Here is a 23,935-nt window from a genome sequence, read left to right on the forward strand (position 1 = left end):
GTGTCCACTCTTGTTCTTATACGTTCCATGAGTTTAGTTTGGACAAATATATAAGGATGTATCCACCATTGCAATGTCATTGTTCCAAAAATCCTCTGTGTACCCCTTATTCATCCCTCCCTCCCCTCTAAACCTTGGAAATCACTGATCTTTTTTACTGTATCCATATTTGTACCTTTTCCAGAATGTCATATAGTTGGATCCATATAGTATGTAGGCTTTTCATATTGACTTCTTTCGCTCAGTAATATGAATTCAAGTTTCTTCCATGTCTTTTCATAGTGTGATAACTCATTTCTTTTTTATTTATCCATTCACTTACTTAAGGACATCTTGGAAGCAAGTTTTGGCAATTGTGGATAAAGCTGCTCTAAACATCTGCATGCAGGTTTTTATGTGGACATAAATTTTCAACTACTGTGGGTAAATACCAAGAAGTGTGATTGCTGGGTCATATGGTAGGAGTATGTTTAGTTTTGCAAGACACTACCACACTGTCTTCTAAAGTGGCTGTGCCACTTTGCATTCCTACCAGCAATGAACAGAGAGTTCTTGTTGATCCATATTCTCATCAGCATTTGGTGTTGTCAGGGTCCTTATTTTGACCATTCTAACAGATGTGTAGTGTCTGTTGTCATTATCTCCCTGATGACATATGATGTGAAGTATCTTTTCATATACCTATTTGTATACATATATCTTCTTTGATGAGGTGCCTGTGAGGTCTTTGACCCATTTTTAATCAGGCTATTTGTTTTCTTATTGTTGAATTTTTAAGAGCTTTTTATATACATTTGTACAATAGTACTTTATCAAATATGCCGTTTACGAATATTTTCTCCAAGTCTGTAGCCTTTCTACTGTCTTGACAATGTCCTTTACAGATCAAAAAAATTAATTTTAAGGAATTCCAGTTTGTCATTTCTTTCTTCATGACTTATGCCTTTGGCATTGCATCTTAAAAGTCATCACCAAGCAAAGATTATCTAGATTTTCTTCTATGTTGTCTTATAAGAGTTTTATATATATATTTTTTTTTTATGTAGGAGTTTTATAGTTTTACATTTTACTCTTTAGGTCTGTGATTCATTTTTAGTTTATTTTTGTGAAGGCTATAAGGTGTATGTCTAGATTAATCTTTCATTTTTTTGCATGTGGATGTATAGTTTTCTCAGCACCATTTGTAAAAAAGACTGTCTTTTCCCCATTGCATTATTTTTGTTCCTTTGCCAAAGATCAGTTGACTGTATTTATGGAGAAACTTGGATAGAGTCAGTTCTCCAACTTTTATTATTCTTCAGTACTGTGTTGGCTATTCTGGGTCTTTTGCCTCTCCATATAAACTTGAGAATAAGTTGGTCAATATTCACAAAATCTTGTTGAGATTTTGATTGATATTTCATTGAATCTATAGTTCAAGTTAGAGAGAACTGATATCACAATATTGAATATTCATATCCATAAACATGGGATACCTCCTTATTTATTTAGTTCTTTGATTTCTTCCATCAGAGCTTTGTTCTTTTTCTTTTCTTTTTTTAAAGTTTTGAAACTTGTTTATTTTTAATAATAAATTTATTTTTTATTGGTGTTCAATTTGCCAACATACAGAATAACACCCAGTGCTCATCCCGTCAAGTGCCCCCCTCAGTGCCCGCCACCCAGTCACCCCCAACCCCCGCCCTCCTCCCCTTCCACCACCCTTAGTTCCTTTCCCAGAGTTAGGAGTCTCTCATGTTCTCTCTCCCTTTCTGATATTTCCTACCCATTTCTTCTCCCTTCCCTTATATTCCCTTTCACTATTATTTATATTCCCCAAATGAATGAGACCATATAATGTTTGTCCTTCTCCGATTGACTTATTTCACTCAGCATAATACCCTCCAGTTCCATCCATGTCGAAGCAAATGGTGGGTATTTGTCATTTCTAATGGCTGAGGAATATTCCATTGTATACATAAACCACATCTTCTTTATCCATTCATCTTTCGATGGACACCGAGGCTCCTTCCACATTTTGGCTATTGTGGCCATTGCTGCTATAAACATCGGGGTGCAGGTGTCCCAGCGTTTTCCCTGCATCTGTATCTTTGGGGTAAATCCCCAGCAGTGCAATTGCTGGGTCGTAGGGCAGATCTATTTTTAACTCTTTGAGGAACCTCCACACAGTTTTCCAGAGTGGCTGCACCAGTTCACATTCCCACCAACAGTGCAAGAGGGTTCCCTTTTCTCCGCATCCTCTCCAACATTTGTGGTTTCCTGCCTTGTTAATTTTTCCCCATTCTCACTGGTGTGAGGTGGTATCTCATTGTGGTTTTGATTTATATTTCCCTAATGGCAAGTGATGCGGAGCATTTTCTCATGTGCTTGTTGGCCGTGTCTATGTCTTCCTCTGTGAGATTTCTGTTCATGTCTTTTGCCCATTTCATGATTGGATTGTTTGTTTCTTTGCTGTTGAGTTTAAGAAGTTCTTTATAGATCTTGGAAACTAGCCCTTTATCTGATATGTCATTTGCAAATATCTTCTCCCATTCTGTAGGTTGTCTTTGAGTTTTGTTGACTGTATCCTTTGCTGTGCAAAAGCTTCTTATCTTGATGAAGTCCCAATAGTTCACTTTTGCTTTTGTTTCTTTTGCCTTCGTGGATGTATCTTGCAAGAAGTTACTGTGGCTGAGTTCAAAAAGGGTGTTGCCTGTGTTCTCCTCGAGGATTTTGATGGAATCTTGTCTCACATTTAGATCTTTCATCCATTTTGAGTTTATCTTTGTGTATGGTGCAAGAGAGTGGTCTAGTTTCATTCTTCTGCATGTGGATGTCCAATTTTCCCAGCACCATTTACTGAAGAGACTGTCTTTCTTCCAGTGGACAGTCTTTCCTCCTTTGTAGAATATTAGTTGACCATAAAGTTCAGGGTCCACTTCTGGGTTCTCTGTTCCATTGATCTATGTGTCTGTTTTTGTGCCAGTACCACACTGTCTTGATGACCACAGCTTTGTAGTACAACCTGAAATCTGGCATTGTGATGCCCCCAGCTATAGTTTTCTTTTTTAAAATTTCTTTTTTAAAATTCCCCTGGCTATTCGGGGTCTTTTCTGCTTCCATAGAATCAGTTAGAACAAATTATTTTAAGATTTGTGTGGAATCGGGACACTAGGCTGGTTCAACACTCATAAAACAATCAATGTGATTCATCATATCAGCAAGAGATAAACCAAGAACCATATGATCCTCTCATTAGATGCAGAGAAAGCATTTGACAAAATACAGCATCCATTCCTGATCAAAACTCTTTAGAGTGTAGGGATAGAGGGAACATTCCTCAACATCTTAAAAGCCATCTACAAAAAGCCCACAGCAAATATCATTCTCAATGGGGAAGCACTGGGAGCCTTTCCCCTAAGATCAGGGACAAGACAGGTATGTCCACTCTCACCACTGCTATTCAACATAGTACTGGAAGTCCTAGCCTCAGCAATCAGACAACAAAAAGACATTAAAGGCATTCGAATTGGCAAAGAGGAAGTCAAACTCTCCCTCTTCGCTAATGACATGATACTCTACATAGAAAACCCAAAGAATTCCACCCCAAGATTGCTAGAACTCATACAGCAATTTGGCAGTATGGCAGGATACAAAATCAATGCCCAGAAGTCAGTGGCATTTCTATACACTAACAATGAGACTGAAGAAAGAGAAATTAAGGAGTCAATCCCATTTACAATTGCACCCAAAAGCATAAGATACCTAGGAATAAACCTAACCAAAGAGGTAAAGGATCTATACCCTAAAAACTATAGAACACTTCTGAAAGAAATTGAAGAAGACACAAAGAGATGGAAAAATATTCCATGCTCATGGATTGGCAGAATTAATATTGTGAAAATGTCAATGTTACCCAGGGCAATTTACACATTTAATGTTTTTTTCTTATATAGATCTTGTACATATTTTGTTAGATTTATATTTAAGTATTTCTTTGGGCGGGGCAAATGTAAATAGCATTGTATTTTTTATTTCAAATTCCATATGCTCATTGCTGGCAGATTAGAAAATGACCTTTGTGTATTAGCCTTGTATCTTATAACCCTGCTGTAATCATTTATTAGTTCTAGGAGGTTTTTTTTGGTCAATGCTTAGATTTTCTACATGGACAATCATGTCATATGTGAAATAAAACAGTATTGTTTCTTCTTTCAAAGTCCATATACCTTTAATTTCCTTTTCTTGTCTTACATTAAGTGAGACTACCAATACAATGTTGAAATGCAGTGGTGAGAAGGGACATCCTTGCCTTCTTAGTGGAAAAATTTCAATTTACTCTTAGCTATAGGATAAGATACAAATCTTTCTCAACTTATAATAGGATTATATCCAGATAAGCCCATTGGAAAGTTGAAAATATAGTAAGTCAAAAATGCATTTAATACACCTAACACCTAGTAAACATCATGGCTTAGCCTAGCTTACCTTAAATGTGCTCAGAATACTTACATTAGCCTACAATTGGGCAAAATCATCTAACACAAAGCCTATTTTATAATAAAGTGTTGACTATCTCATGTAATTTGTTGAATACTGTATGGAAAGTGAAAAACAGAATGGTTATATGGATATAGAACAGTTGTAAGTAGGGATCCCTGGGTGGCGCAGCGGTTTGGCGCCTGCCTTTGGCCCAGGGCGCGATCCTGGAGACCCGGGATCGAATCCCACGTCGGGCTCCCGGTGCATGGAGCCTGCTTCTCCCTCTGCCTGTGTCTCTGCCTCTCTCTCTCTCTCTGTGTGACTATCATAAATAAATAAAAATTAAAAAAATTAAAAAAAAAGAACAGTTGTAAGTGTATTAGTTGTTTACCATCATGATCATGTGGCTGACAGGGAGCTGTGGCTCACTGCTGCTGTCCAGCATCATGAGAGAATATCGTACTACATATTGCAGGCCTGGGAAAAGATCAAAATTCAAAATCTGAAGTATGGTTTCTTTGGAAAGTGTATTGTTTTCACAGCACTGATAGGTTGAAAAAGCATAAGCTGAACCAGAGTAAGTCAGGGGTGGTCTGTGTTCTTTATCAAATGGAAGAATTTCCTTTCCATTCCTAGTTTATTGAGAGGTTTGTTGTTGTTGTTTTTAACATGAATGGGAGTTGAATTTTGTCAAATGTTTTCTTTGCATCTATTGATATGATCATGTGACTTTTCTTCTTTAGTCTGTTGATGTGATGGATTACATCAATTGATTTTTGAATGTTGAACCAGACTTGCATGCTTGGGATAAATCCCACTTGGTAATGGTGCATAATTCTTTTTATATATAGTTGTATTCTATTTGCTTATATTTTGTTAAGGATTTTTGCATCTATGTTTATGAAAGATATTGGTCTGTAGTTTTCTTTTATGTCTTTTAATGTCTTTGTCTGGTTTTGGTATTAGGGTAATTCTGGCCTTATAGAATGAGTTTGGAAGTACTCCCTGTGCTTCTATCTGCTCAGTGAAAGTGTAGAGAATTGGTATAATTTTTTCCTTAAATGTTTGGTAGATTTCACCAGTAAACCAGTCTGGGCCTGGTGCTTTTTGGACATTTTAGAAAGTATTTATTAATGCAATTTCTTTAAAAATATCAGCCTGTTCAGATCATCAAATTCTTCTTGCATGAATTTTGGTAGATTGTGTATTTCAAGGAATTGATCCATTTCATCTATCAAATTTATGGGGATGAAGTTGTTCATGGTATTCCTTTATTATCCTTTTAGTTTCCATGGGATCTTTAGTGATGTCCTGTCTCTCATTTCTGATATTGATCATTTATTCCTCTCTCTTTTTTTATTGGCCTTGCTCGATAGAAGCTTATTAATATTATTAATCGTTTCAGGATGCCTGGGTGGCCTAGTGGTTGAGCATCTGCCTTTGGCTCAGGGCGTGATCCTGGGGTTCCGGAATTGAGTCCCACATCTGGCTCCCTGCGTGGAGCCTATTTCTCCCTCTTCCTGTGTCTCTGTCTCTCTCTCTGTATCTCTCTATGAATAAATAAATAAATCTTTAAAAATATATTATTAATCTTTTCAAAAAATAGGCTTTTGGTTTCATTGATTTTTTTCAATTGATTTCCTGTTTTCAATTTCATTGATGTTAATTATTTCTTTTCTTTCACTTATATTAGACTTAATTTGCCCTTTTCTTTCTAGTTTCCTCAGAAAACTTAAAAGATTGATTTTATATCCTTCTTTTTCTCTAAAATGTGCATTCAATGCTATAAATTTCCCTCTAAATACTTACATTTTGTGTTACAAATATTGATAAGTTGTATTTTCATTTTCATTTAGTTCAAAATATTATTTAATTTGTCTTGAGTTTTCTCCCTTGGCTCATGTGTTATTTAGAAGTGTGTTGTTTGTTACTGAAGTATTTTGGGATTTTCCAGCTACCTTTCTGTTATTGGTTTCTAGTTTCATTCCACTATGGTCTGAGAGCAGACATTGTATGAGTTCTATTTTTTTTTAATGTATTAAGGTGTGTTTTATGGCCCAGAATGTTGTAGTCTGCTGTTGCTGAGTGAAGTAGTCTATGGATATGCATTATACCCAATTGATTGATGGTATAGTTGAATTCAATTATGTCCTTACTGATATTATGCCTATCCATTTTGATAGAAGAATGCTGAGGTCTCCAAAAAGAGTGGGTTCACCTATTTCTTGCTTTACATAAAACTTTCCATTTGTGCTTGACCCTCTGTGGTGAGTGCATACATGTTAAGGACTATTATATATCCTGGGAAAATTGACCACCTTATATTATGTAATGCTCCTCTTTATCCCGGATACATGTCCTTGGTCTGAAGTCTGCTCTATCTGAAATTACTATAGCCCCTTCTGCTTTCTTTTGATTAATGCTACCATGGTATATTATTCTCCTTCCCTTTACTTTTAATCTAACTGTTTCTTTATATTTAAAGTGGATTTCTTGTATACAACACATATCAATGGATTTTAAAATAGAAAAAGAGTACAGAGAATCAATGAAGCAAAAAGCTGGTACTTTGAAAAAAATTCATAAAATTAAATTCAGAAAGACTGACAAAGATGTACAGAGAAAAGACACAAGTAATCAATTTCAGAATGAAATAGGGGATATTATTATGTATCCTGCAGCCACTAAAATTACAGTAAGGTAATAATATGAACAATTTCATGCACATAACATCACAAGTAGAAGAAATTAACCAATTTGAGAAAACCACAAACTATCAAAGCTCAACCAAGATAAAATAGTCAATTCGAATAGTCCTATAACTATTAAAGAGATTGAACTTATAATTAAAAAGCTCCTCCAAGAGAAATCCCCAGGACTAGATGGATTCACTTGAAAACTCTACCAAATATTTAAAGAATTAATTTCAATTTTACACACTCTCTTCCAGAAAATAAAAGAGGAGGGAACACTTCCCGATTCATTTTGTGAGGCCAACATTACCCTGACACCAAAACCACAAAAGGCAGTACAGAAAAGGAAACTAAAGACCAATATCTTTCATTAACTTAGATGCAAAACAAATCTTCAACGAAGTATTAGAACATCAAATCCAGCAATGTATACAAATAATTATAAATTTTGAACATGTAGGGTATACATGAAGTATGTATGAAAGCTGGTTGGCTATTCAAAAATCAATGTAGGGGCAGCCTAGGTGGCTCAGCGGTTTAGCACCACCTTCAGCCCAGGGCCTGATCCTGGAGACTCGGGATCGAGTCACACGTCGGGCTTCCTTCATGGAGCCTGCTTCTCCCTCTGCCTGTGTCTCTGCGCCTCTCTCTCTCTCTCTCTCTCTCATAAATAAATAAAATCTTTTAAAAAATCAATATAATCCACCATATCACCAGGGTATAGAAGAAAAATTATATAACCATGTAAATTAATGAAGTAAAAACATCTGATAAAGTTTAATGTTTATTCATGATAAAAACACTCAGCTCACTAGGAATAGAGGGGAACTTCCTATGTGTAATAACAGCATCTACCAAAGTAGCAACAATAAGCCCTATAGCTAACATTGTATTTGATGGTGAAAGACTGAATGCTTTCCACCTAAGTTTAGGAACAAGGCAAGCATATCTGTTTTCACCTTATCAACATAGTGTTAGAAGTTCTCGCAGTAAGGCAAAAAAAACAAAGGCACACAGATTGGAAAGGAGGGAATAAAACTGTATTTGCAGATGACATGCTTGTCTACATGGAAAACCTCAAGGAATCTAAAACAAAACAACAATGACAACAGCAAAACTTTTAGAGACTTCCAATTTTTAGCCTGGCATGTAAAAAGGTGAAAGTCACCACTCTGTCCTCACTGACACAGGGCAAGGAGAATGGATTGGAAAATAATCCTGCCTCACAGCCCCACCTCATTCTGCCTTGTTGATGACAAGTGGGGGTGAAAGCCCAGCTTCTCAATGAGCTCCACTGATATTGAGGTAGGTGGGGGAGACCAGAAGGCTACTACCCTTGCCCCACACTCCCTTGTTCAATCCTGTTGCTGTTCCATTATATTCATCTCTCCACTGTTCCCTGCTGAGACCAGAGCAAGGTGTCTGGAGTATGTGGAGTGTTAACTAACCCTGCTTTTTATGTCCTCATTCAATTATGTTGATACTGGGTAGAGGTGGAAGTTCTGATCATCACTGGAAGTTCTGATCACCACTGACATCACCGGTGGGGAACTGAGAGCACCACCCCTGGAAAATCATCTCCTGCTTGTCCTGTGGATACCTGCGAATGAATATGGGTGGCTTCCCCATTGGTGTATCAGTAAAATAGGATAGTGTTGCCAAAAAATGTTTTGTTGTGTTAGGTCACCCTTTCCCTGGTTATTGGCCAAGGGAAAACAGGCTTTGCTTGGTGCTTAATTTTTGTCTGTGCCTGTTGGTATTTCAGATTGGAGGCTGCCACTGCACCAGGTCTAGGGTATATGGGACACAATGAGAGAACTCAGGAAACTCACTGCCACGTTATTCCTAAAGTCCTGAAGTCATAGGACTTCTTTCCACCTTCCACATTCTCCCTGTGAGTTTTTCTTGCATTATCCAGAGGTTTTAGTTGTCAGAGAAAGGATATGGGAGAAATGGGGTTACTCTATCTTGGCTGAAACCAGATCTGGACATAATCTTAGGCAAAGTGAATTTTAGGCAGGTATTTGTGGTCATTTTATGTCCTCTTCTCTCTATGCAAACATGTAGTCTTTCTACCAGAAGTCCACTCAAAATTTTGCAAGAATTTAAAAACCAATATACATTATCTGTGTCCATTTCAAAACATGTCTGTAAATTCTTTGACTCTCCTCCATCAGAATGATAAGGTTTATGTCACTTTGCCTCAAATACTGGGTAAGCTTAGAGACTGTTCAATCAAGAGTAGAGCAAAAATGACACCATGTGACTTCCAAGCTATGCCATAAAAGGTAATGAAGCTTTTGCTTGGTTCTTGGGGATACTCATACTGGAGCCCTGAGCTGCCATATGGCCAGCCCTGAGGCTGGTGAGGAAGCTCAAACTCATCCACCCAAAGAGACCACACGGAGGACTACAAAAGAATAATAAATGAACAAAAAAAAAATGCCTGGCCAGAGCCCAGATGCTCCCATCTTACCCAAATTCCTGCTCCAGCCACAATCGGATTGTAACCACATGAGGAAGGAGCAAGAAGAGTAGTGAAATGAGCTCAGTAAGGTAATTGGATGGGGAGCTCAGTTCATGAAGGGCTAGGCAGTCCATTGTAAGGACCCTGGCTTCTTCTCTGACTGAGATGGGATCATTGAGAAGTTTTTAGCACATGCTGATGGACTTAATTTGACAAGTTTTCTAAGATGACACAGAGCCTCCCATGAGATGACAGCTCTTGAAGGAGACAGGGGCTATCATGATATCCAGGAGAGAGAGGATGTGACTGGGATGGAGACCAGGGACAGAGCTGTGGAGGTGATGAAAAGAAGTCAATTCCAGACATGTTTCAAAGGAGAGCCACAAGATTTGCTGACAGATGTGACATGAGACTCAAGAGGAAGAGGGAGAGTGAATCCAGCCTGACTCTAGGATTCCAGCCTGAGCAACTGCAACTCATGGAGATGACAGAGATGGTGGGGGCAGCAGGTGGGGAACTGAGACAGGTGGAACCCAGGGTTCCAGCTGGGATGTGTGAAGGACACTGGATACCTGTGGGATACCCAGGTGGAGGCATACAAAGCCTGGAGTTCAGGGAGAGGTCCAGGTTCCCAAACTTGGAAACATCTGCATATGAATAGCAAGCAATGGATACCATCTAGTGAGGTCCCTAAAGGAGGGAGGGAGGGTGAGGAGAAGAAGACCAAGGATGGAGCCCAGGGACAGCACACATTTACAGAGTGAGGAGCCAAGAAGGACCCCGGAAAGGAAATAGAGAGGGACAGCCAGAGAGGCAGGAGGAAATCCAGGGAGTGTGGGGGCAAGAGGAGGAAGAGTGTTTCAAAGAAGAAGGAATGCTGTCCAGTAGGATGACAACTGAAAAATGCTCACTGGATGTGACAGTCAGAGGTCACTGGTCATGTCCCCAAGAGCAGTTGTGGATGGAAAGGTGGGGAAGAAATCCAGATATGAGTGTGTTGAGAATAAATTGGAGGAGAGAAGCAGGAGATGATGAGTATGGATAATGTTTTTAAAGAGCTTAACTGTAAAAATAAAGCAAAGAAACTGTGTTTGTAATTGGAGAGGTTTTTTTTTTCTAATTTATTGTATGTTTTATTCTTTGTAGTTATAGAAAGAGGCACTGGCATGTTTTCACATGATGTGTGCATCCCAGTAGAAAGGGACACTTTAATAGTGCAGGGGGGAGGAAGGGCTGCTGGGGTGATGCTCCTAAGCAGGCTTGAAAGGATGGGATCTAGAGCACAAGTGACCTTGGAAAGGCACGGAGGAGTCTCAGATGCATGATGGATTTTCCCAAGGATTTTCCAACAAAGGTGCACATCCTTCCACATATTTATCTGTGCACAAACCAAGATGGATAGAATATTTTTGCATCACGCTGCTCATATATTTTAGCAACTTGTTTCCTTTATTCAAAAATATGTTGTAAAGATCCTCCCATGTTAGTGCACAGAGACCAAACTCAATCTTTTTAATGACTGCTTAGTATTCAGTAGTATGGATGCCCCATTATTTATTTAACCAATCTCCTACTGATGGACATTTAAGCTGTCTCCATGTTTTATTTGCTATTACAAATGATGCTATAGAGAACCCCCTTGCATAAATGCATATCCCTGAGCTGTTCAGAATCACTAACTTCGAGAAGCACAATTGCTGGATGAAAAGATGGGTGTCTTTGAATTGTGTAGCTGTTGCTCAAGTGTCCTCCACAGCGACTGCTTCAGAGAACACCCCGCTAGTGGTGCAGGACTGCGACAAGTCAACAGCAGGTCTGCTTAAAGTGGGGTTTAACTTTAAAGATCCTTTTTCTTTTTAATTTTATTTTAGAGAGAGGTGGAGAGAGAGCATGAGCAGGAGGAGGGGGCAGAGGGAGAGAGAATCTCAAACAGACTCCACACTGAGCGCCCCACGCAGGGCTCAATCTCACAACCCTGAGATTATAACCCAACCCCAAATCAAGAGTCAGATGTCTAACCAACTGAACCATCCTGGTGTCCCAAAAGTGGGGTTTAACTTTAAAGGGTTGCCAAGATTATAAGTGGTGAGCCACTGTCACTCATCTCCACGCTGTGGGAAAGTGCCCACCTGGCTGGTCAGGGGGCCCAAGTGGAGGAGAACGGAACAGGGGAGCAAAGGGGGTAGGAAAGCAAGGGGCAGTGGCACAGAGCTCGGAGCTGTGGAGTACAGGGAGTCAGGGCTCTGGCCCTCCCATGAGGCCTCGGTGAGGAGTCAGCCTCGCTCTGCCCAACCACAGCAGCTAAGTCATGCAGGTGCAAGGAGGGGACAGCCAGGACAATAAGGTTGTCGGCAGAGGGGCAGAGATAGTGGGCCGCCCACTGACAGTCACCCTCCTATTCTCCCTTGCTGACACACAACCATTCTGCCGCAGTTCCCCTGCTTAAAAACATTACATTCCCCACCGCTTCTGTGGGTAGTTATATGACACAGTTCCAGCCAGACATGGAAAATATTACATTTCCTGCAATAGTCCTTTGACACAGCTCAGGCCGACACGATGAGATAGAGGTTGTCACCGGGCATTCACTGGGCTTGCCATGGACCCCACACTGCCTGTCCTGAAAGGGGGCCCGAGGCTCAGATGGAACATTTGCACTGGGACCTCCAGGTGGTCCATGCATGCAGGGTGGTCTGGGGAAACAGATGAGCATGCGGGGACCCATGACATCTTGGAGCTGCCTCCTTGGTGAGAAAACATATCCCCTGATGTATCTAGGCCTCTGATGGTCAGGTTCTCTACTATGAGGAATGCCAGGCCTGGATTCTCCACTAATGGCCCCATGAGAACATTTCTGCAGTCAGGTGACCTCCTTAGGCCTCTCTTCATTCCCATGTTAAAGTAAGGGAATAGGACCAAAGGATTTTTTTAAAACATTTTATTTATTTATTCATGAGAGACACACAGAGAGAGAGAGAGAGAGAAAGAAGAGACACAGGCAGAGGGAGAAGCAGGCTCCATGCAGGGAGCCTGACGCGGGAATCGATCCTGGGTCTCCAGGATCAGGCCCTGGGCCGAAGGCAGTGCTAAACCGCTGAGCCACTTGGGCTGCCCCCAAATGATTTTTTTAATTGATTTTTTTTGTTTGTTTGTTTGGAAGAACTTTGGTTCACAGAAGAGTTGCAGAGAGAGTATGGGGAGTACCCTCGTACCCCTCACCAAGTTCGCCCTCCTGCTAACATCTTTTGTAGCTAGAGAAATTCCGTTAAAGTACAAAACCAACATCGCCACGTTGCAATCATCTACACTCTCGACGTTATTCAGTCTTCACTAGTTTTTCCTCCTTTTTCGGTTGCAGAGTCTCAGCAGGATACACTACATTCTGTCCTCCTATCTCCCTACCACCACCACCACCCCCATCTGGTCTGCGACAGCTTCCATCTTTCTCGTGCCCTGTGACCTGACATCTTGAGGAGTCTGGTCAGGTACTTTGTAGAAGGCTCTTCAGTTTTGAGCTGGCCTGATGCCTTCCTCACGACTAGATGGGGTTGTGGACTTAGGGAAGAAGAGCACGGAGGTGAAGTGCTCTCCTCCTCACATTCTATCAGGGGGCACATGCTACCCATGTGACTTATCTCTGTGCCCTTGACCTCTGCCATCTGGTCAGGGTGATGACTGCCCAGTTTCTCCACTGTAAACACTCCCCCGTGCCTTGGCCCTGATCCTTCCCCCACTTTAGTCTCTGCAAATCACTAAGTGGGGACCCACGCTCAAGGGTCAGGGAGTGAAGCGCCAGCTCTGGAGAGCGCAATACAGTTGACCCAGAAGCAACACCGGCTTGAGCTGAGTGAGTGCACTTATGCTCCAATTTTTCTTTTAAGGCTTGACAGCGAAAGCCACAAGCCATTTATTTGCAGCTGCACATTCTAGTCTCCTTGGAACCCAATGGGAGGCATCTGGTACTCTGAGGGTGGCGCATGCTGCCCTCTGAGTACCTGGCAGGGCCAAGGTCACCCTGTGTGCCACAGGCCACAGGTGCTCGGAGCCAGTGGGCAGGAGCCTGGGCTGGAGCAGAGGCACGCATATGGAAGGCAGAGATGCCGCCGTGCATCTGTGTCACCCTGTGCCCAGAGTCCCCTGTACAGGCCCCAGAACATTATATGGTCTCATTCATTTGGGGGATATAAAAAATAGTGAAAGGGAATAAAGAGGAAAGAAGAAAAAAATGAGTGGGAAATATCAGGGAGGGAGACAGAACATGAGAGACTCCTAACTCTGGGAAACGAACTAGGGATGGTGGAAGGGGCGGTGGGCAGGGGGTGGGGGGTGACTCGGTGACAGGCACTGAGGGGGGCACTTGATGGGATGAGCACTGGGTGTTATTCTATATGTTGGCAAATTGAACGCCAATAAAAAATAAATTTATAAAAAATTTTTTTAAAAAGGTGATATAAAAAAAAAGAAAGATCTGGGGCTGGGCCGGAGCTGCAGAGGGTCCTTCATGGGCCTCGGGCTCCTTCCCATGGGGACACCTAGCCCCGCAGCCCCCTGGAGGAGTTCTGCACCACACATAGATAGCCACAGCTGACGATGGCCACAGGCCACCGGAACACCTCCAGGCAAATGAGGCAGCTGTACTGCACCCCCAGGCCACTGTCCCCATCCAGGGTGACAGCTGAACTGAAGCAAACCCAACTCCAGGACCCTGTCATCCCGGGAGCCACGCCCACTGCCACTGCCGCCACTGCCACCCCTGTCCTGGCCCAGCCAGCTTGCCTATAGGTGGAGGTTTTCTTTTCTTTTTTTTTTTTTTTAATTTTTAAAGCTTTTATTTATTTATTCATGACAGACAGAGAGAGAGAGAGAGAAGCAGAGACACAGGCAGAGGGAGAGAGAGAGAAGCAGGCTCCATGAGGGGAGCCTGACGTGGGACTCGATCCCGGGTCTCCAGGATCCTGCCCTGGGCTGAAGGCAGCGCCAAACCACTGGGCCACCAGGGCTGCCCCTAGGTGGAGGTTTTCAATAAATACACTACAGTATTTTAAATGCATTTTCCCTGCCTTAGTATATCCTTAATATTTTCTTTTCTCTAGCTGACATTTTTGTAAGAATACCATATATAACAAATACACAAAATACGTGTTAAGGCACAGTTTCTGGTGTCGGTAAGGCTTTCCGTCAACAGTGGGTTATCAGTAGTTAAGATTGGGGGGGGATCAAAATTATACACGGATTTTCGACTGCAGGTTGTGAGTGGGGATGGTGGGCACTCCTAGCCCCACATTGTTGGAGGGTCAACTATATAAATTATTTGGAATTCTTCTGTGAGGAAGACCTTCCTCTTCTCCCCTACTTATTTATTTATTCGATTATTTATATCAGTGTGGACTCACAGATATTTATTTTACACTTTGGGTTACAGTCCAGAACGGCATTATTTTGCTACTCAAATTGTTCTGTCTTTGGGAGTTCTTTACGGGTCCTGAGTCCCTTTGCCAGGGCCCCGGGAGTGTTTTCTGAGCCCTTCCTTACTTTCTGGTACTACATACACCGTGCTCCAGGCTCATCTTATACATCCCTTCCTCAGCCCTAAAATCAGCCATTTCTCCAACAGTCCATGGTCCCTTTTATTGAAGACTAAATAGTATCAGACACCCCAAGATCTGGGCACTCGATCAAGGGACTTTGAAGGTGTCTCCAGCTCCAAAACTATAGGATTCTAGCTTTAGGATAAAAGTAGTTCCGAAGTCATTAAACATTTAGGGATGAAATAAGATCTGCCACATTTTGTAAGCATTAGTGGTGTGTTTTTACCTCTTCTGTTTGTTTTCTAATTATATTTGTTGACTTTGCCCTCACCCTTACCCCAACTCAGAAGAAGACAGCTGTGGGGTTTTTTTTTTTTTTTTTAAATGTTTTTTTATTTTTTCATGATAGGCACACAGTGAGAGAGAGAGAGGCAGAGACACAGGCAGAGGGAGAAGCAGGCTCCATGCACCGGGAGCCTGACGTGGGATTCGATCCTGGATCTCCAGGATCGCTGCCCGGGCCAAAGGCAGGCGCCAAACCTCTGCGCCACCCAGGGATCCCAGCTGTGGGGTTTTGCCAGCCAGAACCCTGAACCTTTCACCTGCACAGTAACACGCAGGAATTCCTATGTGGACCCCCCTCCCCAACAACACTCAGCCAGTTTGGCTTGGACGGGGGAGGGGGGTTAACTCCCCCCACCCCCCAGCCCAGCTCAAGGAATGCTTGCTGATTGGCTTAAGCTGGTCAGCTCAGCCCATCCCTACGGCCTCTGTGATTGGTGCAAGGAGCTGTGCTCCTTGGGGCTTGGCAGTCCCAAAGCTGGTCAGACAGTGCTCTGAGCAGACAGATCCTTCTCACATGTTTGGGAAAAGCTATGAACTGCCTGGATTTCTGTTGCGGGGCTACTCAGGGCCTTTAATGCAGCTGGTAACTGAGGAAGCAAAACCCTAAGTCTGCCTGGTGGCTGGTTCTGCTCCCTTTCAGCAAGTTACCTAACCTTTGTGTGCCTCAGTTTCCTCCCCTGTAAAATGGGACAGTGAAGGAACCCACTCCATGGGGCTGTTGTGATGTGAAATGAGGTCATGAGGAAGGAACAGTGCCTGACCTTTGAGGAGACACATGAGATGACTTGGCTCTATTCCCATATTCAGCGCCATCGTCAGGACCCTGGTATGGGGTCCCATGACATGGGTCACAGCCTTGCTCCCACAGGACCAACTCCTCCCCTCACCCCTCCACCTTGGCTTCCCCAGAAGCAGATCCCATGACAAGAACCTGAGGATGAGAGGCTTCCTTGGGAAGTGGCCCAGATCAGCATCAGGAGGACGGAGAAGAGAAGGACTCTCATAAAAAGTACATTACTGAACAGGTGATTGCTACAGGTAGCAGGGCCTCAGTCCCATGGCGACCACCGGGGATGTGATGCAGAGCATGCCTCAGAGCCGCCCAGGTGGGAGTGAGGAAGAGGGAGCAATACCTCTAACCCCAGCCTTCACGGACTGAGGCCAATCCCGGTGGGCTTCACTCCCTGGAGTTCCCAGGCCCCCATGATGGATGGAGCTGCTCCTATCTGTAAGATACATCTGCGTCCCACCTGTTGCTGGACGCCTGGCCTGGCCCATGCAGTCAGGTGAGAACTTGTCACCAGATTCTATAAGTGTTGGGCTCAGTTTCACACTCCCTGTGCCTGGAACTTCCCTGCAAAAAAATCTACATGTCATCTGGAACCTTGTTCTTCCAAATCTAGTCAGTCTCAATGTCTAACCATCCTCCTGCTGTGGAGTAGTGCCTGGAAACTCCTCAGGTGATCAGGGATGGGACAGTGAGGGCCAGGACCCAGGACCCCACCTCACCCCTGCCCAGCTCAGCCTGTCGTCTGCACACCCAGCTCCAGGCAGCAGCAGCTTCCTTCCCTGGGCACCTGCTGTGCGCCGGCCCCGCCGACAGCCTCCCCTCCCCTGTGCCCCTCGCCGCCCCTGGGAGCCGGGCTCACCAGCTCTGCCCTCCAGGTGGGGAAGTTCGGGATCTAAGAGGTTAAGTCACCACCCCAAGGGCACCCGGCTGACCCCAGGGACCCCTGAACGGGACCCACACAGTCCCTACCCTCCCACTGCCCTGTCTGCGGGGATGAGGTTTTCAGTAACCTCCAGGCACCACCCCACACAGCCGCCCCCTTCCTATGCCCTCCCTGCCCATTTGCCTAGAACCAGCCCCGATCTCCCCCTGAGTACACGCCAGAGACGGGTTCCCAGGGCCCAAGGCTGGCGCCCAGCAACAAACAAAGACCGTGCGTGCTCCAGCCTTGCTTTCTGATTGTGACTTACTTACCTGACAATAATTAGTTCATTATGTCCACAGTACGTCTTATTCCTCTTGAGGCTTTGCAGTAATTACAGGGTGGCATGTTATTAAAAATGATTTGTGAAAGCTAAAGGCTTCGGATGAAGATCGCACTGGCTAGACTGTTTGGCGTTAAAGAACTTGCTAGAGCTCACAGGATGGATCTCCACTCAGGATCTGTGGCCGATTCCAGCCCCCAGCCCTGACCACTGCCCTCACGGCTGCTCCAGGCCTGGGCGTCCATTTGTGTGGCTTTCAGGGCTCATGCCCATCCCACCCCACCAGGGAAAGGCTGAGGGAATCAATGCCTCCCATCTACAGATGAGGGAACTGAGGTCCAGAGTGGGGAAGCAACTCGCCCAAAGTCACACAGCAGGGAAGTGGGGGATCCCTTCCTGACTCCTCCTCTATGGCTCCCTCCTCTGCTCCCCCCACCCCCAGCCCTCCTCCGGGAAAGTGCAGAGAGGAGTCTGAGGTCCCTTCTCCCTAAGAGAGGTGGCCTGGCAATAGGGGAGCCTCCATTCTTGAGCATGACCAGTCCTGACAGCCAGGCCCTCCCAGGTCTACACCACACTCCCTGCCTCCTCTCCTGAGAGGCCAGAGCTACTACTCGAATGTCTGCTTTAATTATTACCTTCAAGGAGAGAATCCAGGAGATGAACACAAAAGGCTTGCCTCTGATCGTTGAAGGTATGATGCCTGCCTGGAATGCAAATGGAGGCCCCCCTGCAGCCCCTGCACTAAACACCCTCCACTTCTGTCCCTTGTGCCCAGGGCTCTGGGCCCCCACATACCTGGTAGCAGGTTGTGTGCAGACTCAGAGGGTCTGCTTTGCTCTGCATCTCGAGCTGCCCCTCACTAGAGGTGAGACTCCAGGTGCCCAGCCTCCCCGGACCCCACTCCGTCATGAAATGGCAATGAGACTCAACCCTCTCTGGCACTTAGCTCTTCCCTCGAAAAGCTAGAGAAATCAGTTCAATTATCTGTACGCTTGGCAAGGACATAGACACAGATCTTTTGCAGCTCTTTTCCTGGCTCCCAGCAAGTCATGGGATGACAATAAATGTGTGAAACCCTCCCACCTGCCTTCTTGCTCCTCTGTCCTCCCCTCACTGGGTTCCAGTGGGGACCGGGACCCACACAGGACAGATACACTCCACCCCTTAGTCACCCCTGAGGCCTGGGACCACCAGGACATGGGGAGTGTGTTGCGTGTTTCCAATGCTTTAAAACCGGTGGGGGGGGGTGCTGTATCACCTCCAAGTCCCCCCACCCACCTAGGTCTAGATAGAGAGTCTCCTCATGCCTCCAGTAAGGCTCCTTTCCCTTCACAGATGCCTTGGGAAGAACAGGCGGAGAGGGCATGCCATCCCAAAGCCACACGCCAACACAGGGCCTCCCAACTCCCAGTCCAGGGCTGAGGGGTCCTCCACACCCAGGAAAAGTCAGGCATGAGGGCTTCCCACAGGCAACTCTCCTGGAAGGTGACGGGGATGAGCCCGTGTTGGGAGAGCATGAGCTTCCTCACTTCCTGTCCTCCCACAGGGAAAACGAACTTGGCACCCAGGAGCCAGGGTGCAAACGAGAAGACTAGGTCTCAGAGACCTCAAGTCATGTGCCCAGGGTCCTGCAGGTAGGAGTGGGGATCAAACCAGGTCTTGGTGGCTGTAGAGGCCGAGCTGGTGACGAAACCTGGGCCCTGGCCCCAGCCTGCTGCCTCCTGGATCTAGGGAGCCCTGGCAGGACCTGGCCTGCTCTCGAGGGTCCTAGCCTGGACTGTGGAGTGGCTCACTGTCACTTCCCAGCTCTGCTTTTTCTCATTGATCCCAACCCAAGGCTTCTGCAGCTGAGCGAACTCTGTCCCTATAGTTGGTGACAGCCTCCTGAGATTGCAGCCGACCCAAGCTTGGAACTCATCTGTGTTCCATTAGGTGCCCGCTGGGATCCCGCACTGTGATTCTGGCCACGACAGTTAATCTCCTTAGCAGGTGTCTCAGGCTGCCTCAAAGACCTCGGCTCCTCTGAACTCCCCAGGAGAGGCAGGGACAGCCAGGCCGAGCGTTGGCATCCTACCCGGCTGCCTTGTCAAAGGGCACAGACCTCCCGAGCCTACCAACCGGGCCAGCCAGCCCCAAAGGCCAAGGCCCACGCTGGGCAGAGAGCAGAGGGCCAGTGACCAAGGTGTCTCCCAGAAGCCCCAGCTGAGACCTCTCTCCACCCGCGGGGTGGGCTGGGGCTGAGGCTGGCGGTGGCCGTGCAGACCCAAGTGACCTGGCCGCCGTGCAAGGAGGCACGTTTGTCCCTGGCAGGGGCCGCGGTGACGTTGGTCAGGGAGGGTGGAGTTTGCTGGTCCTGAGCTCTGGAGGCCCCATACCCTGGACGCTCTCAGCGACATGTTGCCCAGGCCCTGGGGGCCCTGCCCGTGTCTGCCGGAGTGCTCCCCTTCACCCACAGGGACACCGGTGGCTTCCCGTGCCTCCCGTCCCCTCCTTTCGCGCACGTCCAAGGACGTTCACCGAACGGGGCACCTACCACCTGCCAGGGGCCGTTCCAGGTACGGGGACGCAGCTCTGGGGGGGGGGGAGCTGACATTTAATGGGGTGACGGACAGTAACAGACACGGCTGTATCTAGAGTCAGGTGGTGACACAGGCTAAGGGGACCTGAGCAGGGTGAGGGGACAGAGGAGACAGGAGACAGAGGCTGACGTGCCCCCACTGCGTGCAGAGCGAGGGTGGGTGCCGGGGCTCGTCCTGCCCGAACCTCCAGCCCCGGCACCGAGCCGGCCCAGGCAGGCCCTCAGCGACACCTGCTGCCTGAGCATCTAAGTGCACAGAGCCCCACTGGGGCCTTTGTGGGGGCAGGGCCGGGGTGCTGATCTCAAGTCTCCCATCTCAGGTGAGATGTCTCCAGAGGACCACATTCCTGAGGATCGGGGTCCCTGCACCCCTTTGCCCAGGGTCTCCAGGGTTCATTCCCCAGCAGATGGGAATTGAGGGGACTTAGGAGAGGCCAGGACCCCACCTCCCTTCTCCCTTCTCCAGGCGAAGCCGGCACCCCCAGAGGGGAGGGGAGTGACTCCGACACCCCTCTCCCTGTGGGGACAGAGCCCGTGGGCACAGGAGCAGGAAATGCGGCCTCACACGACACAGAAAGTGACCCAGGACGTCAGGCCCCCCTGGGAACAGCCACACACAGGCCCTTCCTCACCTCCCGGCCGGAAGCCCCCCTGGCCCCCGTTTCCCTGTAGTGCGGGTTTCAAGCACACTGTTTTCCCCTCTTGATAAAGTGTAATTCGTTTAAGGCTCCTGGTGGATATTTCATGTCTCCAAAGCATACTTTTCACAGGCAGATCAATTCCAAGAAAACACCTAGAGCCCGTGGTAATTATTCTATTAACAAGTGAGCAGTAGCCAACGGCTCAGGGAGGGGCCTGGGCTGAGGGAGGAGATGTGAATGCTGGCTGGTGCCCTGCCCGGAGCCCTGGGGGGGACTCACATGGGGGGTTCGTGTTTCTTAACACTTCAGTTTTTTCCAGAGGCTGAAATTAAGCTTCCTTCCTGAGTCAGAAGAAGTTGATTAAGGAAGACTCAGAGCAAATCAGCCCCGTGGGGGGACAGAGGGGCCCCTCATGGGTCATCCCCCCGCCGAAGTGTCTCTGTTCCTCAAACCCCACGAATGTCGGAGAACAGGATCCTGTTCCCACAGCCCCTGAAGTTTGAACAGCTGGTATCCTCACATGAGCAGGGGCAGTGGTAAGTGAAGAGACCCAAAATGCCACCCCACAAAAGCTGTGATGTGTCTCCAACCTAGACTGTCCTCCTATTATGCTTCCCAACAAGTAGTCATCCAACTCCTGCTTGCATACCCCCCCAAGGACGGCAAGCTCACCACCCACAAGGTAGCCCATTTCATCTCCGTCACAAGACAGCTTTGACCAGAGGACAGTCCGTCAGGCCACAAGAGGACATCTACTCCCTCTTGTGCGAGGCAGGGCTTCCTGTGTTGGAAGACAGCTCTTGTCTACACGGGGATGTCCGTGTCCCGGTTCCACAGCCCCATTACTGTTCGGAGTCACTTATCACGCATCCTTCATGATGATCAGCTCCCCTGATCAAGCTTGACTTTTTCATCTCCTTTCACATTTTCTTTTTTTTCTTTTAAAGATTTTATTTATTCATTCATGAGAGACACAGAGAGAGAGAGAGAGAGAGAGAGGCAGAGACACAGAAAGAGGGAGAAGCAGGCTCCAAGCAGGGAGCCAGACGCAGGACTCGATCCCGGGACTCCAGGATCACGCCCTGGGTCGAAGGCAGGCGCTAAACCGCTGAGCCACCCAGGGATCCCCATCCTTTTATATTTTCTGATGGAGCTGAATGCACTTCTCCAAGAAAGAGCTTATGGAGGAGAACGGTGCTAAACATAACTGCAGAAATGACTGCGGTGAAATTAAACCCGACATCGCACCATTCGACACCTGAAGTTTGCAGCCATGAGGCTTAGCCAGAATGCTCGGAGCCCACCTTCTGAAGGAGCAGGTGCTCACAGTGAGGGGAGCTCTCAGCCCCCGGTGAGCAGCGGGGCCCCCTCCGCAAGGCAGGAACAGCAGCTCTGAGTCGGGTCCCTCGGGCTTGCGCTGCCATGCGGTGGTGGGGCCTGCCTCCCCGGAGGTGAGGTTGGGAAGTGTTCACGTGAGACCCCTCCTGCCTCGGAGCCAAGTCAGGAAGGGAGAGGACTCAGTAGCAGGCATTTTCCAGACGTCTGCATGTAGCAGGAATGTGGGCAGCCCCACGGCGGGTGGGGCAATCATGGTCCTTGGGGTCAAGAAGCCCTGGGTAGAAAAGCCGTCTCTTCTGTGCTGCGTCACCCTGGCGAGTCAACGTCTCTGGGCCTGTGTCTTCACCTGACACCTGGTACTGATACTAACCACCTCTCGGGGAGGGTTTTGTTTTTTTGAATCAAATGAGATCTTCAACACAATGGCTCAAGCATAGGCCTAGCATCTGTCCATCCCCTTATACATCAATGGAGAAGAAGATGCCAGAGGGTCAGCTAGGAGATGGTGATGTGGTAAATACGGATTTCTATGTTTTCCCCTTACCTGACATTGGATGGAGCCTCCAACGGAACTGGCCCTTCATACAGAACTCTTTCTTCTGGCCCAGGCACCACTTCCATGCTGTCTCCCAGATTTTCTCTGGGCCAGTCCCAGTGCTTCCACCTCTGTCTCCAGACCCTTCCCACTCTTCTCCATCCCCACCTTCAGGACTGGACCATCTCTGCAGGAAGGGCAACTCTGTGCCTCTGCTTTCCACCTGCCCAGACTCACCAATGACCAAATCCAATCGGGTGTGCCTGGAGCCGACTCACAACAGAGGGCCCGTGTTCTGAGTGCCCACTGTGTGTTGGAAACTTCCATTCAGAGTGCTCATTTGACCCAGAGCTCATGGCTGGTATATTCCTGGGACATATGTAAATCTAGATCTACCTGGCTCCTAAGCCCTGTGATTTGCCTCACAGCCCCCGGTCCTGGTGTGATTGCGGAAACAGCGCTTCTCTCCACAGATGTAATTAAGAAATCACAGAGTCTCCAAGGATGGAGTCAGGAGGGCTTTAAAGAGAGCCCACCAGGAGGGCGAGGCCATGGGGCTGGGAGAGGAAACCTCCACCAGGATCAGGCAGCTTAGGTCACAGCCTCAGCTCTCCCGCCCACACACTGGTCACCTTGGGCAAGCTCCTTCGCTGTTCTGAGCCTCAATGTCCCCATCTGTAATCCCAGGCCCAAAATACCCATCTCCCTGGGAGTCTCTGCGAGGGTTGCCTGAATATAACACATGTGGAAGTGCCTAGCACCACACTCTGCTTCGTAAAATGGGCTGGAACAGAACCTCTCCACTGGGATGTGGAGGACGCCAGGCACTAGACCCTGGTGTTCTGATGCCCGAACTCCAACCCTCCTGCCCTCTGGCCTGTTTTATTTATTCATTTAAAAAAAATTTAAGGATTTTATTTGTTTATTCATGAGAGACACAGAGAGAGGCAGAGACATAGGCAGAGGGAGAAGCAGGCTCCCTGCGGGGGGCCCAGTGCAGGACTCAATCCCGGGTATCCAGGATCACACCCTGAGCAGAAGACAGATGCTCAACCAGTGAGACACCCAGGTGCCCCTCTCTGGCCTGTATGAGAGGCTAAACCCAGTGTCCCTCCCCTCAGACCCAGCAATGAGTCATGTCACACATGATGCCTCCCTTGGCCACGCACCCTTCACCACCTACAAAGATGCTGGATTTCATGGGGGGCACTGCTTCTGGGGCACGCCTCCCCGCAGCTCCTGGCTATCTCCTCTCCTGTGTCCCTCCCTCCGGGATTCCACATCCACCATCCACCACCCAAAAGACAACAGCTGAGCACATCTGCACACAGTTGCCAGTGGCTGGTCCGTCCCT

Source organism: Canis lupus, chromosome 2 (genome assembly GCF_003254725.2).
Source record: "Canis lupus dingo isolate Sandy chromosome 2, ASM325472v2, whole genome shotgun sequence".
Taxonomy (NCBI): domain Eukaryota; kingdom Metazoa; phylum Chordata; class Mammalia; order Carnivora; family Canidae; genus Canis; species Canis lupus.